The sequence below is a fragment of the Canis aureus genome, chromosome 30, assembly GCF_053574225.1.
Source record: "Canis aureus isolate CA01 chromosome 30, VMU_Caureus_v.1.0, whole genome shotgun sequence".
Taxonomy (NCBI): domain Eukaryota; kingdom Metazoa; phylum Chordata; class Mammalia; order Carnivora; family Canidae; genus Canis; species Canis aureus.
In genome coordinates this window covers 20998969-21014138 of record NC_135640.1, presented here as the reverse complement: position 1 = coordinate 21014138, position 15170 = coordinate 20998969, and the positions used below count along the sequence as shown (strand labels likewise).

The window sequence follows — 15170 nt, the reverse complement described above, 5'->3', positions numbered from 1 at the left end:
AGAAAAAGAGAATGTATCAGGCAGGAACTGCTATGGGTTCTTCCTCTGCCACGTGCAATTGTGCCTGCAACTTCATTGCCCCACATCCAGGTGGAGTATGCTTATCTGATGCTACCAAATACAGTCAGTCATTCTTCTGGATTCTCCTCTCTTCTGACTGTCAAAATTTCCTCCTTTATAGATTTACATCCTCCAGATGCTTCAAATTTCTCCTTCATACTGGTGTCTTTCCCTCACTGTTTATACATTTCCAATAATAAAATCAATAATCAAGCTGCAAGAGACCAAACTTTCATTTAGCTCTTCTCTCAATCTCCATCAAGCTTATCCACATGTTCCTCAAACTCAACAAAGTTATACTTAAAAAAATTAAAAAGGAATTTGTCCTCTTACATTTTATATATTGATTAATTATAGCATCATTTGTCAAGCCAGAAAACTAAGGATTTTCCTACTTATCCTCATGAATCATTTCGATAGCCAATCCATAGTTATTTGTTTATAATGTAACCTAAACTCAAATCTGGTATGCTTTCTTGTTTTCACTACCCCTAAAGTTTACTGTCTCTGAATTATTTACTTTCCTATGAAATTTGAAAGTACAGAGAAACCAAAATATAACCTCTGGGAACACAAAAGATAATTGACTAAAGCTGAAAGATGCGTGTAACAATATAACTTTTCTTCACAGTACCTCCATCACCAGAAAATTTTGCCAACTGAGATATGGTATTATGTGGCATTATGTATTCTTAAAAATCAGCACACTATACAAAATCACACAATAAAAAACACACAGTTTGGGGATAAAATGAAGAGTATAATACTGAAGAACTGTGCCAATGATACATGAAGAGGAGAAAATAGTAGCACAAGTAGATATAGATATAAATATCTGTCTATCTATCTATCTATCTATCTATCTATCTATCTATCAATCACACATTTAAAAAATACATAAATGCTACAATTAATATGCCAATTTACCTTGAAAAATATCTGCAGTCTGCTTATAGAGGTGGACATTGAAATGGCTACACCTTATGAATTATTATAAAATGGTAGATGGAGCAGTATACAAAACTGGATGGAAAGTTATAAGCCAGACCTGGAAAGGTGTGTCTCATAATATGTGTTGAATCCAGGTAGTAGGCAGATGTTTGTGGTGCGCATAGGTATGTTTTATATATTCCCATATGGCTTGGTCTGGCTGAGTACAGTTTTTTTACATTCACCTAGTGGGTTTTTGTTTTTATTTTTTTTTCCAGACAAAATTGTGCAAAGCTACTTTGGACAGAGAGGAGAATGAGTCAAAATTGATAACACCTTTAAGATTCTCAGAAGTTAAAAGAAATGAGGAAAGATAAATATTGGTGAAGCAAGACATGAGGGTCAGAACATGGTAGATTTTTTTTCAGTAGAATGAAAATAAAAAATGACAACAGTGCCATCTCCCATGCTGTATATGGGTTATTTTACAATTTGCATTTGAGCAAACTGTAATGGGAGCTGTGATCTTAGGACAAAGCCACATTTACTTAAGACAAGAAGATGCAAACATCTGATTAAAAGTGAAAGGATCAGAATTATGATTTCTGATTTTGCATGTAAGGGGCTTAAAGGTTTCCACTCTGCCCTAACAGATTGTAAATAGACTGAATAGATGGAAAAATCAGCAACTCTTCTTGGATCTGTAAGAGAGAAGAGAGAAGAGAGATTTGCAGGGAAAATCACTAACCTCAAGATTGAAGAGACAGAAGGCATCTAGAGGGAGATGTGGCTCACCAGAGGAGGGACAAATGAGCAGAAATTGATGTGAGAAGCAGTGCTGTGATGGGAAAGCCTCAACCGTAATTGGTGAATTGTGAGAAATCCAGTATGGAGAGCTCTAGAGTTAAAAATCTTAGGAGGATCCAGTAACAAGGGGACCCCTATCATATTGTATGATTTATCTCCAGGAGTTCAACATTGCTCTTATAGCAAGTATTAGAGAAAAAGCCCCTCAAGCTTCTAGTAGAGGACAGGAAAAAAGGAACCATATTGAAGAATTCCAAAGTATTCTGTTCTTAAGAAGGCTTGCCCTCTTGAGGAACTAGTTAGCCATAGCTTACTATTCTGGGGTATTATCAGAACTTAGTGATCTCAGGAAAGGAAATACCCAACTCCAGCATACTCTAACAAGCCACTTCACACATAAGTGGAGGGGGGGGAGGCAACTTTTATTAAGGTAATAGTCCAGAGATACAGGATCACTAAAAGACATAAACCTAATCATAGGACTATAGAATGTTTCCTCTACCTGCACACCTTTATACCACGTTATTAAAAGCCTATTTATAGCAGTTTCTTTTACCAGGTACATCATGTTCTGCTATCAAGAAAAAAAAGTATAAGGCATACTAAAAGGTTAACAAAACAAACAAACAAACAAAAAAACAAACCACAGTTTAAAACAAATATAACTAATATGCTAAGGGTTGTAAAGGAGAAAGGAGACAGCATGCAAGAATAGATGGGAAAATGTAAGCAGAGATAAAAATCCTAAGACGAAACCAAAAAGAAATACTAGAGGTAAATAAAGAATTCCTTTGTTGGATTTATTAGTAGACTGGACCCAGCTGAGCAAAGAATCTCTGAACCAAAGGATATATCAACAAAATCCTTGAAAATCTAAAAACATATAGAACAACAACAACAAATCCAAGGACTATGGGACAATGATAAAAGGTATAACACACACATAATGGTAATATAAAGAGGGGAAGAAAGAGAAAGGAATGGAAGAAATGTTTGAAATGGTATGACTGAAAATTTCCCCAAATTAATGTCATCACCAAATCACCAATCTACGAACCTCAGAAAACACCAAGTATGATAAATGACAAAACAAATAAACTAACAAATAAACACCCAAAACAAACAAACAAAAAAACCTTATACCAAGATGTATTATTTTCAAACTACAAAAATAATCAAAGATAAAGAAAAAAAACAGAGTGGGGAAAACACCATAAGTACAGTGGAACAAAGAAAGAATTACACCCAACTTCTTAGAAACCATGCAAAGAAGAGAGTGGAATGGCATAAAGGTTTGAGAGAGAAAACCCCACCAACCTAGAATTTTATATTTTTATATTATGTGAAATTATTCTTCAAAAGTAAAGAAGAAATACCTTCCCAGAAAAAAAAAAAAAAAAAAGAGAGAGAGAGAGAATTTGTTGCCAGTAGTCCTGCCTGACAAGAAATAGTATAAATTCTTTAGAGAGAAGGAAAATGATACAGGTCAGAAACTTGCATCTGTATAAAGAAAGAAAGCACACCAAAGAAGGAATAAATGAAAGTATAATAAAAGGGTTTTTTTCTTTTCCTTAATTCTTCTAACAGATAACTACCTGTTCAAAATAATGAATACAACAATGTATTTAAAAATACATTATATAACAATGTATATAATCAAATGTATTTGATTATATATATCATAGATAATATGTATGTTTAAATATGCTTATATATAAAATAAATGAATGACAACAATGATTTTAAAAGATGTAGGGAAGGAATTAGGATTATTCTGTTATTATAAGATAGTCACAGTACTCAAGTGGTAAAGTATTATTTAAAAGTGTATTGGGATTAGTTGTAAGTATATATTGCAAAGTCTAGGAAAACCACTAAAAAGATTAAAAAGAACTATAATTGGTTATGCTAAAAAAAAAGAAAATGGCATCATATAAAATGTTCAATTATAACTACAAAAGACTGAACAAGGGTAAAAGACTAAATGGGAAAAAAAGAACAAAGACAAAGAATAGAAAATAGTAAAAAACATGGTAGATATTAATTTCACTACATCAATAATTACTTTGACGTCTATGGTGTTAATATACCAGTTAAAAGATATACTCTGAATGGATCAAAACACAAGACTCCATTACAGTTGTCTACAAGAAACTTTAACACAAAGACACATATAGATTTAAAGTAAATGGATGGAGAAAAATGTGTCCTACTAACCCTAATCACAAGAAATCCAGAGTACCTATATTAATTTCAGACAGATCAGATGTCTGTCACTCTAAAGAAGTCATCAGAGGTGAAGAAGGGCATTACATAATGACAAAGTACATTATCATTACAAAGTGCTAAATGACATTCAGTTCTCTAAGAAGACAGACTGACTCTTATTGTGTATGTGCCTAACAACAGAGTGTGAAACTACGTGTTGCAAAAACAGATATAACTCCAAGAGGGGACTCTGGGTGGCTCAGTTGGTTAAGCTTCTGCCTTCCGCTCAGGTCATGATCCCAGGGTCCTGGGGTTGAGCCCCTCATGGGGCTCCCTACTCAGACGGGAATCTTCTTCCTCTCCCTCTGCTCCTCTCCCCTGCTCATGCTCTCTCTTTCTCTCACTTTCATTCTCAAATAAATGAATAAAATCTTAAAAAAAAAAAGAAAACTCCAAGGAGAAATAGGCACATCCACCATCTAAGTTGGAGACTTCAACACCCCTCGCTCAGAAATGGATAGATCCAGCATGCAGAAAATCAGTGAGGACATCGTTAAATTCAATACCACCACCAGTTAATAAGATACAATTGACATCTATAGACTCTTATCCAAAAATAGCAAAGTACACATTTTCTTAAGCTCATATGAAACCAAGAGAGACCACACTCTGGGCCATAAGACTCACTTTGAAAATTTGAAAGAATACAAATCTACAATATCTGCTCTCAAACCATAGTGGAATTAAACTAGAAATCAATAGCAGAATGATAACCGGAAAATATCAAAATAAATACAGGTTAAACAACAAACTTCTAACACATTAGTCAAAGAAGAAATAACAAGACAAATTTAAAACATTTTGAACTAAATGAATGAAAACACAACTTATGAAAATTTGTCACATGTAGTAAAAACAGTGCTTCCAAGGAAATTCATAGCACTGAATGCAAATAATGAAAAAGGACAGATCTAAAATCAATAATCTTTGTTTCTTCCTTAGGAACTAGAAAAATAAAAGCAAATTAAATTCAAAGTAAGCAGAACTGAAGAAGTAGTAAGAATTAAAGCAGAAATCAATGCATATGAAACAGGAAATCAATACAGAAAAAAATAATGAAACCAAAAGCTGGTTCTTTGAAAAGATCAATAAAATAGATAAGTCTCTGTCAGAACAAAGAATAAAAGAAAGAAGATAAATTACTAATTTCAGAAGTAAAAGAGAAGACATAACAAAAAATTCTATGGACATCAAAAGTATACTATGAAAAACTATGTACACAAATGTGATAACTTCAATGAAATAGATGAATTCCTTGAAACACAATCAGCCAAAACTCACACAAGGAAAACTATATAATCTGGCCTCCTTCTGTTAATTTGAATCAATAACTAATAATCTTCTAAAACAGAAAGCACCAGGCCCAGATCCATCCACTAGTGAATTTTACCAAAGATTTAGGAAAGAAATTATACCAATCTCTACAATCTCTGTCAGAGTATAGAAATAGAATACTTCATAACTCATTTATGAGACCAGTATTACTCTAATACAAAATCCTGGTAAAGACATTATAAGAAAAGAGAATTAGACCAATACCTCTTATGAACACAAATGCAAAAATGATCAAAATATTAGCATTTTGAATCCAAAATTGTGTAAGAAGAATTACACAACTTGAACAAGTGGGGTTTATCCCAGGTATGCAAAACTGGTTCAACATTCAAAAACCAAATAATGTAATCCATTATATCAACAGACTACAGACTAAAATAAAGAAAAATCACATGATAATATCAATAGATGCAAAAAAAAAAGAAAAGAAAAGAAAAGAAAAGGATTTGACAAAATCCAACAACCATTCCTGGTAAAAGCTTTTCATAAATTAGGAATAGAAGAGAACTCTCTCAACTTTGATTTTAAAAAATCCACAAAAAAACTAAAGCTAACATCATTATTAATGATGAAAACCTAAAAGCTTTCCCACTAAGGTCAGGAATAAGGCAAGAATGACCCTGTCACTACTCCCTTCCAGTGTCACACTGGATATTCCTGCTAATGTAATAAGGTGTGAAAAAAGAAATTAAAGGTATATAGATTAGGAGGTAAGACATAAAGCTGTCTTTGTTTATAGATAATATGATTTTCTATGTAGAAAAAATCTGAAGAGTAACCCTGGTGTTTCAGTGGTTGAGCATCTGCCTTTGGTTCATGTCATACCTCGGGGTCCACAGGAAACTTGCTTCTCCCTCTGCCTGCATCTCTGCCTCTCTCTGTGTCTGTCATGAATAAATAAATAAAATCTTAAAAAAAAGAAAAAATATGAAAAACTGACAAAAAAGTCTCCTAGAACTAATAAGTATTATAGCAAGATTGTAGAATGCATGATTAATATACAAGTATACAAGTCAATTGCTTTCCTTATGCTAACAATGAACTAGTGGAATTTGAAATTAAAAACACAATACCATTTACATTGGGATGCAAAGAAATGAATTACTTATGTATAAGTCTAACAAAATACATATAAGATCTATCTGAGGAAAACTAAAACCTCACGAATAAAAACAAAGAATGAAATAGTTACTCCATGTTCTTGGTTAGGAAGACTTGATATTGTCAACATGTCAGTTTTCCCCAACTTCATTTAAAGATTCAATGTAATCTCAATCATAATTAATCCAGTTATTTTATGGATATCAACAAACTAATTATAAATTTTATTCAGGGAGGCAAAAGACCCGGAATAAATAGCCATCACAATATTGAAGGAGAACAAAGTTGAAGAACTGATGCTACTCTAGGGCAGCCCAGGTGGCTTAGCGGTTTAGCTCCGCCCTCAGCCCAAGGCCTGATCCTGAAGACCCAGGATGGGGTTCCACCTCAGGCTCCCTGCAGGGAGCCTACTTCTCCCCCTGCCTGTGTAACTGCCTCTCTCTCTGCGTCTCTCATTAAAAACAACTAAATAAAATCTTTAAAAAAAAAATACTATAAAGCTAGAGTAATAAAAAATGTGGGACTGGTGAAAGAATAAATAGATACATGGAATATATCAGAGAGGCCAGAAATAGACTGCCCTAAATGTAGTTGATTGAAGCAAAGGTACTATGAAAGAGCAAAGAGAGTCCTCAACAAATAATGCTGCTATAACTGGAGTCCACATGCAAAAACATAAATCTATACACAGACCTAATATTCTTCACAAAAATTACATCAAAAGGGATTACATACTTAAATGGAAAATGCAAAACTATAAAACTCTTAGAAGATAACTTAGGAGAAAATCTAGGTGACCTCAGGAATGTTTAAACATTTTTAGATACAACACCAAAGACATGGTCGGTGGAACAAATCACAGATAAGCTGGACTTATTTTTTTAATATGCTCTCCAAAAAACAGTATCAAGAGAATGAAAGGACAAGCCACTGACTGAGAAAAAAAAATATTTGTTAAAGTCACATCTGACAAAGGACTATTATCCAAAATATAAAAATAACCCACAAAACTCAAAAAAAAAAAAAAAGCAAACAACTCGAATTAAAAATTGGCCAAAACCTTAAAAGACACCTCACCAAAGAAGATATGCACATATTAAATAAGCACATTACAAGATGCTCCATATCAGGGTATTGCAAATTCAATAATAATGAGATAAAATATTCATCTAATAGAATGACCAAAATCTGTACCACTAACACCATCAAATGCTGGTGAGAATGTAGAAGCCCAGGATTTCTCATTCATTGCTGGCAGGAAATACAAATGGTATGGCCACTTTGGAAGATAGTTCCATGGTTTCTTGTAAAGCTAAATTTTATCTTACTTTATGATCCAGCAATCGTGCTCCTTGGTATTTACCCAAAGGAGTTGAAACTATGCTCACACAAAAACCTGCACACAAGTGTTTATAGCAGCTTTATACAGGATCGCCAAACTTTGGAAGTAATCAAGATGCCCTTCAGTAGGTATAAATGGATTAAAAAAATAATACATCCAGATAATGGGATAGTATTCAATATTAAAAAAGAAATGAGATATCAAGCCATGAAAAGACATGGAGGAAACTTAAACTGTATTATTATTAAGTGAAATAAGCCCACCTAAAAAGCTATGTGCTGTATGATTCCAAATACATGACATTTTAATTTTTTTAAGATTTTATTTGAAAGACGTATGAACAGTAGAGGAGGGGCAGAGGGAGAAAGAATTAGATTCCTCCTTGAGAAGGGAGCCCCATGTGGGGTTTGAGATCATGACCTGAGTTGAAGGCAGATGCTTAAATGTCTGAGCCACCCAGGTGCATGACATTTTTAAATAGGCAAACCTATAGAGATAATAAAAAGATCAGTAGTTGCCAGGGGTGAAGGAGAAATGAATGTGCTTAGCACAGAGAATCTCCAGGGACGTGAAATTACTCTGTATAATATGATAATGATAGGTATATGTCATTATACCTTTGTCCAAACTCAGAGAATGTACAACACCAAGAGTAAATTCTAAAGTGAACTATGAATTTGAGGTAGGTATAACGTGTCAATGTAGGTTTATCCACAGTAAAAGGTATACCATTCTGGTGAGTGATGCTGTTAATAGGGTAGGAGGAGCGCTATGCACGTGTTGAGACAGGTGGCATATGAAGAAACTATACCTTCCTCAAATTTTTAAAAAAGATGATTTAGTTGAGAGAGAGAGAGTGAGTGAGTGAGTACAAGTTGGGAAAGGGGCAGAGGAAGAAGCAGACTTCCCATTTAGCAGGGAGCCCTACATGGATGGGGCTCTGGGGCTCCATCCCAGAATCCTGTGATCATGACCTGAGCCGTATGCAGACACTTAACCAATTGAGCTACCCAGGCGCCTCCTACTTCCTCAATTTTGATAAACCTAAAACTACTCTAAAAATAAAATCTTTTTTTTTTTTCAAAAATGTAAAAGAATGCAGGATATGGTTTTTAGAAGAAAGAGGATTTCTTTCTTCCTTTTGTGGAAGGAAAGCAGAAAGTAGTCATGAAAATGAGAAAATAGGAAGAGAATAAGTAAATAGGCAAGATTATTTCTTGAGTGATGATGAGGTTTAACAGAAATACACAACATAGCAGGTTTATCTGTTAACAAGCATTCTGACAGAATCAATCCTAGCTATCTCCTTCTGCAATGAGTGTGAGGACTATTTTCTGAAATCTATAGAAATCTGCTTCTGAGGAAATATTTGTGTATCTGCACTGGCACTCAGTGGAATGAGTTCTCACATCCTTTTAGAAACTGTAAGTGTGTGGTCGTATTCATGTGCCTTGTGAGTATGTGTTTAAGGAGCTCTGGACTAATGTGCTTGTGAGAAATCAACTTATTCCATCAACCCTGCACCTGAACCTAGTCACCATTTAATTCATGAGGAATTAGAAACTGGAATAAAACCTCTCAAATTAAAGACTCACTTTACACTTTTGTGAAAAGACCGTTTACCTATTCTCAATACTTTCTTCTTCTATCTTGATAAGAACTTGGCTAACGGGCTTGACATTTCATGGGGTCCAAATACTGGTCCATATAGTAGCAATTATTTGACTTCCTAATAATCAAGTTAGCAATTACCTGATTTCCTGGCACACATTATTAGTAACTCCTGAGAGTAGAGGGGTCACATTAAAAATTTTATAACTCAAACTTAAAACGGTAACATACCTAGTAGAAGTTCTTAGAAATGATTTATTGAATTAACAAATAAATCTAGAAATAAAATACTAGAACGTATTAATGATATATATTTTAGCCACGTATCAGATAACATTTTCAAGAGTGCACTGTTGGAAGTCACAGTTTACCATTTCTATCCGAGATCTGAAAGGCCAGATGCTCTGCCCTGCATAACAGAAAATACTAGAACAGAATTAATCCAGGGGGAATCTACTACATGATAGCTCCTACACTTGGAAGTTTATTTCCGTTAGGGACTCCTGGACTATAAACAAATGTGGAAGGGTCTTAATTAGTGGGCTATAAGAACTTAAAAAAATTAGAAGATAATTGCACATAAATGTAATAGGAAACTATATACAAGGATGTTACTACTTGAAGAAGTAACTGTGTTAAGACAATAAATGTTGGAGAGTCAGTTCACTACCCATCTCTTTTCATTCCAGAGCCCAAGAGAAAATAAAAAGAAAGGTGTTCAAATTCAGAACACTTTCAAGAAACAGAAAGAAACACTTATGACCTTGTTCTTTGACATTTATGGCTGAAAACATAGCTAAGTGCTCTTTCTGGGCACTGATTTCCCATCACCTCTCCAAACACTTCAGTTATATTTACCTTTCCATGAGATTAGAGTTTGGTCAGTACACCCTGGAGAATAAACTGAAAAGTGCTTAACAACAGCTTGACTCACACAAATGGTGTTACATAAAGGCTGTACATGTACATGTAGTTCATTGACTTCTTTAAAAACTCGAACCTCTCCTTTAGTATTGCTATCAGTTAGAGAACTCAAGTCTATCCTGAAAAATATTTTCATAGTGAACATTTTTGTAAATCCTGGCATACAATTTAAAAAGTAGCAACATCAGCCACAGGATAAAGTCTTCACATTATTAAAATATGCAATTCTTTTTTGATCATTTGAATGCAATTTGATATTAGATATTTGCGCATGTCAACAAGAAATACATTAATGGAGTTATGAAAATGGACTGTCCATGATGGGAGCTTTATCAGAAGGGTACAAGTTGTGACACTGTAACAACGTAGCTCACTGTAACACTGGCTCAGACAAGAGACACCTCTACTGTGGTTTTGTGTGTTGCTCTTGTGGTACATGATTCACAGCTGAGAGAACAGCTTCCATCTCAAGTCCAAGGAAGTTGCAACAGTTTCAATATCTTTCAGACAGGAAGTGAGAAAAGGCTAACAGAGTGTATTACCTTTTTTTTTTTTTTAAGATTTTATTTGTTTGAGAGAGAAAGAACATCAGGTAAGGTGGGAGGCAGAGGGAGAGGGAGAAGCGGGATCCCTGTTCTGGGAGCCCAATGCGGGGCTCAGTCCCAGGACTCCAATATCATCTGAGCCAAAGGCAGATACTTGAAGGACTGAGCCACCCTGGTGCACTAGAGTGTATTACTTTTTTTTTTTTTTAAGATTTTATTTATTGATTCACGAGAGACACACAGAGAGGCAGAGACATAGGCAGAGGGAGAAGCAGGCTCCCTGCAGGGAGCCTGATGCAGAACTCGATCCCAGGACTCCGGGATCACGACCTGAGCCAAAGGCAGAAGCTCAACCACTGAGCCACCCAGGTGTCCCTAGTGTGTTACTTTTAACGGTATGAACCAAAATGGCATTATCAATATGATCCAAGTACCCTTGGCAGAGTGACATGACCGCAAATAACAAGGGTCATTAGAGAATGCAATGTCAGGCTAAAAGTCATGTTCCCAAAACAGAGGGAAATGAATATTTATGGATAATCAACAGCCTCAGCCAAAGAACTACTCCCAAGTAGTCAAAATTCATTAACTTTTTTCCATATTCTCCCTTTATGTGTCCACTGCTTAAGATTTTCTCTCCCTCTGCCCCTCTCCACCCCGCTCTTTCTCTAAAAGTTCAATAAAAATTTAAAAAAATAGAAAAATAAGAAATTATTTGCCTCCTATGACTACATTTGTGTTTTGCTCTCTGTAACTTTGCCCTTCAAATACAAATATCCCATAAATCCTTAAACCTGGTTAGAATCTAGCCTCATCTTCTCATACCATGTTGTTATGACATTATTCGATTTACCTTTTTCTGCTAAATTCAATCTTCTCAAAATCATAATCTGCCAAATTTTTTTAAACTTTTCATGAATTATTTCCTCAGCAATCCATCAAATCAAGATTCTATCTCCATAATTCCAATGAGGACTCTTTTACTAAATTTATTAAAAATCTCCACATCCCTCAGATTAGTCTCCTAATTCTCCATAGATCATTGTTTGCCTCCATTATGGATTCTTTTTCTTTTGTGAATTCTTTATCAATAGTGTTCCCCCTTTTCTCATTGAACCACTGATTTTTTTTTTTTTTTTTTAATGTAGCTCTCTTGGGCACTGTCATTACTTTATCTATAGGACGTTGATTCCTCTAAATCTCCAAATTCACTTAACAGTCCTTTTCCGTATGTAAGTGAACTTTGAAAAACATACGACTTTTTCGTGTTTTATATTCTGCAAAAATCATAAATGCAGAGTTATTAAAAGGCAAATTTAGCCCCAATCATTAAGCCTAAAGAGACACCCAATTTTCCTGGAGGGCTTGATGATACAGAGCTTTTTCCCTCCCTAAATACAAAATCAGTTCCTGGTTGCTTATCTTTAAAAGTTTACATAGTATTTACCAAGAGGACTACCTTTGTCCAGTACTGGCCACATAAAATGCTCTTCTTCCTGTTACCTAGCCTTAAAATAGTAACTTTGTCAGGTGTTTGTGTTTGCATGCTGTGTGTGTAGGTGATGATGAGGGAGGAAGTAAAACGTCTTCCTTGTTAAATAGAAGCCAGAAGCCTCCTGTTTACTGAGGGCCAAAGTTAGGAAGCCTGGGTAAGATGGAACTGCACGACCCTGATACAGACCCTGCAGGGAAAAAGATCCCACCAATTAGTGACCCTAACCAATTCTTTTGGGAACAGATTTTGGCCAAGACAAAGGGGATATGTAAGTGAATCAAAAAATTATGAACTTAAGAACCTTGGCCAGTTTGGCATAGCACTTTTCCTAAATACATCCTTGGGAAATGGGATGTTTCTCTCTCAACGGATCACTACAGTTTTGGCAGAAGTCACTACCATGAAGGTTATGGGAATATGGGGGTTGGAGTGGGTGGGGTGGATTTCTATCCACTCCAGCTTGTGGTATTCTCTAAAATTCTTGCGTGTGTGATTTGGTGCCCATCATTAATTTTGCAAAGTTCTTGGCCAATATTATTTTAAATATTTCTTCTGTTCCATTCTCTCTTTTTGTGCTTTTCAAGTAATATTACTCCTTTTTTTAAAGATTTATTTATTTATTTATGATAGACATAGAGAGAGAGAGAGGCAGAGACACAGGAGGAGGGAGAAGCAGGCTCCATGCTGGGAGCCCGATGGGGACTCCATCCTGGGACTCCAGGATCGCGCCCGGGGCCAAAGGCAGGTGCCAAACCACGGAGCCACCCAGGGATCCCCAATATTACACCTTTTGATGGTATTCCACTAATGTGAATGCTCTGGTCAATTCTATTTTTCTTTTCTCTTTGCATTCCAGATTGGAAAGTTTCTATTGATCTATACTCACTGATTCTTTCCTCAGTTATGTTAGGTATACTGATGAACCTGTTGAAGGAATCTGTGGTTTGTAACAGATGTTTTCGTTTATAATTCTAATATTTGCTTTTTACACTTTCTAGAGTTTCCACGTATCTGCTTGCAGTACTCATCTGTTCTTGCATGTGGTCTGCTTTTTGCATTACCATGAGCATATCAATCAATTACTTTAAATTTCCTGCCTAATAATTCAAACATCTGTGTCACAGCCAAGTCTGGTTCTGGTGCTTGCTTATTTCTTCATATCATATTTTTTCTTGCCTTTTGGTATGCCTCATATAATTTATGTTGCTGAAAACGGAATCTGTTATATACAAGAACTGAGGTTAATAGGACTTTAGTGTGAGGAGTTATTATGGCTAGGAATTGACTGAAGCTTCAGATGCCAGAGGCTTCTAAAAGCCTTTGAACTCTTTTTGCCTCTCCTTTTGGCTTTGGAGCTTCTCTGTATATTGCTCCTCAGACAGTGTCTTGCTCTCTTACAGCTATAATCCACTGTCATTAATTTCATTCACATTCAAGGTGGTGGCTATTTATTTATTAAGTGGGTAATTCTGTTTCCTGTCACTCTTACTTAGGAATTTAGGCTATCAAAACATAACCATTTGGGATATATCAATCTCCATGATAGAGGAAACAAAAAATTGTAAACTGGGTTCTAGATATTAAAGTTTCTTCCCACAAGTGATATACCTCACCTCTGCTCACATTTCACTGTTTCAAAAGACAAAAATTTTAAAGACTCTCTCATATCCTATAAAATAATGCATATATATTTTGTATGTTAAATTGTTAAACAGAAAGTTTAAATAGAATATCTGACTAAAAACATACATTAGTTTGTTTTCCTGTGTTATATGTGTATAAAGCAAAGGGCTTGGCATTTTTATTTTCTCAAATATGTCTGAATATCTACGGGACAAATGAAGCAAAGGAAGAAACCATGTCTATTCATGTCTTCTCTCTGTTCTCACAAATTTTGGTAGCTATTTTACCACAGGGTGCACTTCAAGCACTGTAACTATTATAAGACATGACCATTACCATCATTTTATAGATTTTAAGTAACCTGCCAAAATGAACACAACATGTAAGAGGTAGAAACATAATGGGAACCCAGGACCCTCTTTTCAAATGGCCCTGCCAATGGTGCTAAAAGAGGGTTGGATGTATACTCATAAAAGTAAAATAAGTATTGCTTAGAATCTTCTCTTGTTTTCTCCATTCAGCGGGGACTAGATAAAGACGCACTATAAGAAAAAACACATTCCTTTTCAAAACAAAGTTGGCATTATAGGATATTAAAGATTACCCAATCCATATTGCCCAGTTTATGAGACTAGGGGGAGGCCAGGAAAGCTTTAAAATCTCTTCATTTTCGTACCTTATTCACCTCGAGTAAGTTTCAAGCATATTTAGATTACTGCTTTGAGCCAGATTTAAGGAAATTCCCTAAACTAATATTTTCAAAATTGTTTAATTTATATTTTCATTAAATATATATGTTTATATATATGTGGAGGGTATGTATATGCATACATACCTACAGTTAAGGTTATTGACATTTAGGCAATTGTCACTAAACTCCAAATATTTTTATAATTTGATGAATTTCTGTGTATTAATATAGATGTATATGCATACACACAGATATATACATGTACTCTATAAATCTGGGGAAAATCTTTCAAAAATATAACTTTTAAAACAGGGGACATGTTCCATGTTGGTATTACCAAAGAACAGTGATCCAAATTCTCATTTCATATTGGAATATATGAATAAGAACCACACTCAGTTCTGGATAATTAGTTTATATATCTAATTAATGAAAATA

The 15170-nt window shown here is 34.9% G+C and overlaps 1 long non-coding RNA gene across 16 annotated transcripts in view; it reads right to left on the bottom strand.

The window, feature by feature from the left end:
* The window catches only part of LOC144301774 (uncharacterized), a 268953-nt gene that overhangs the window by 233054 nt on the left and 20729 nt on the right, over positions 1-15170 (bottom strand). The gene's annotated exons all lie outside the window — the stretch shown is intronic.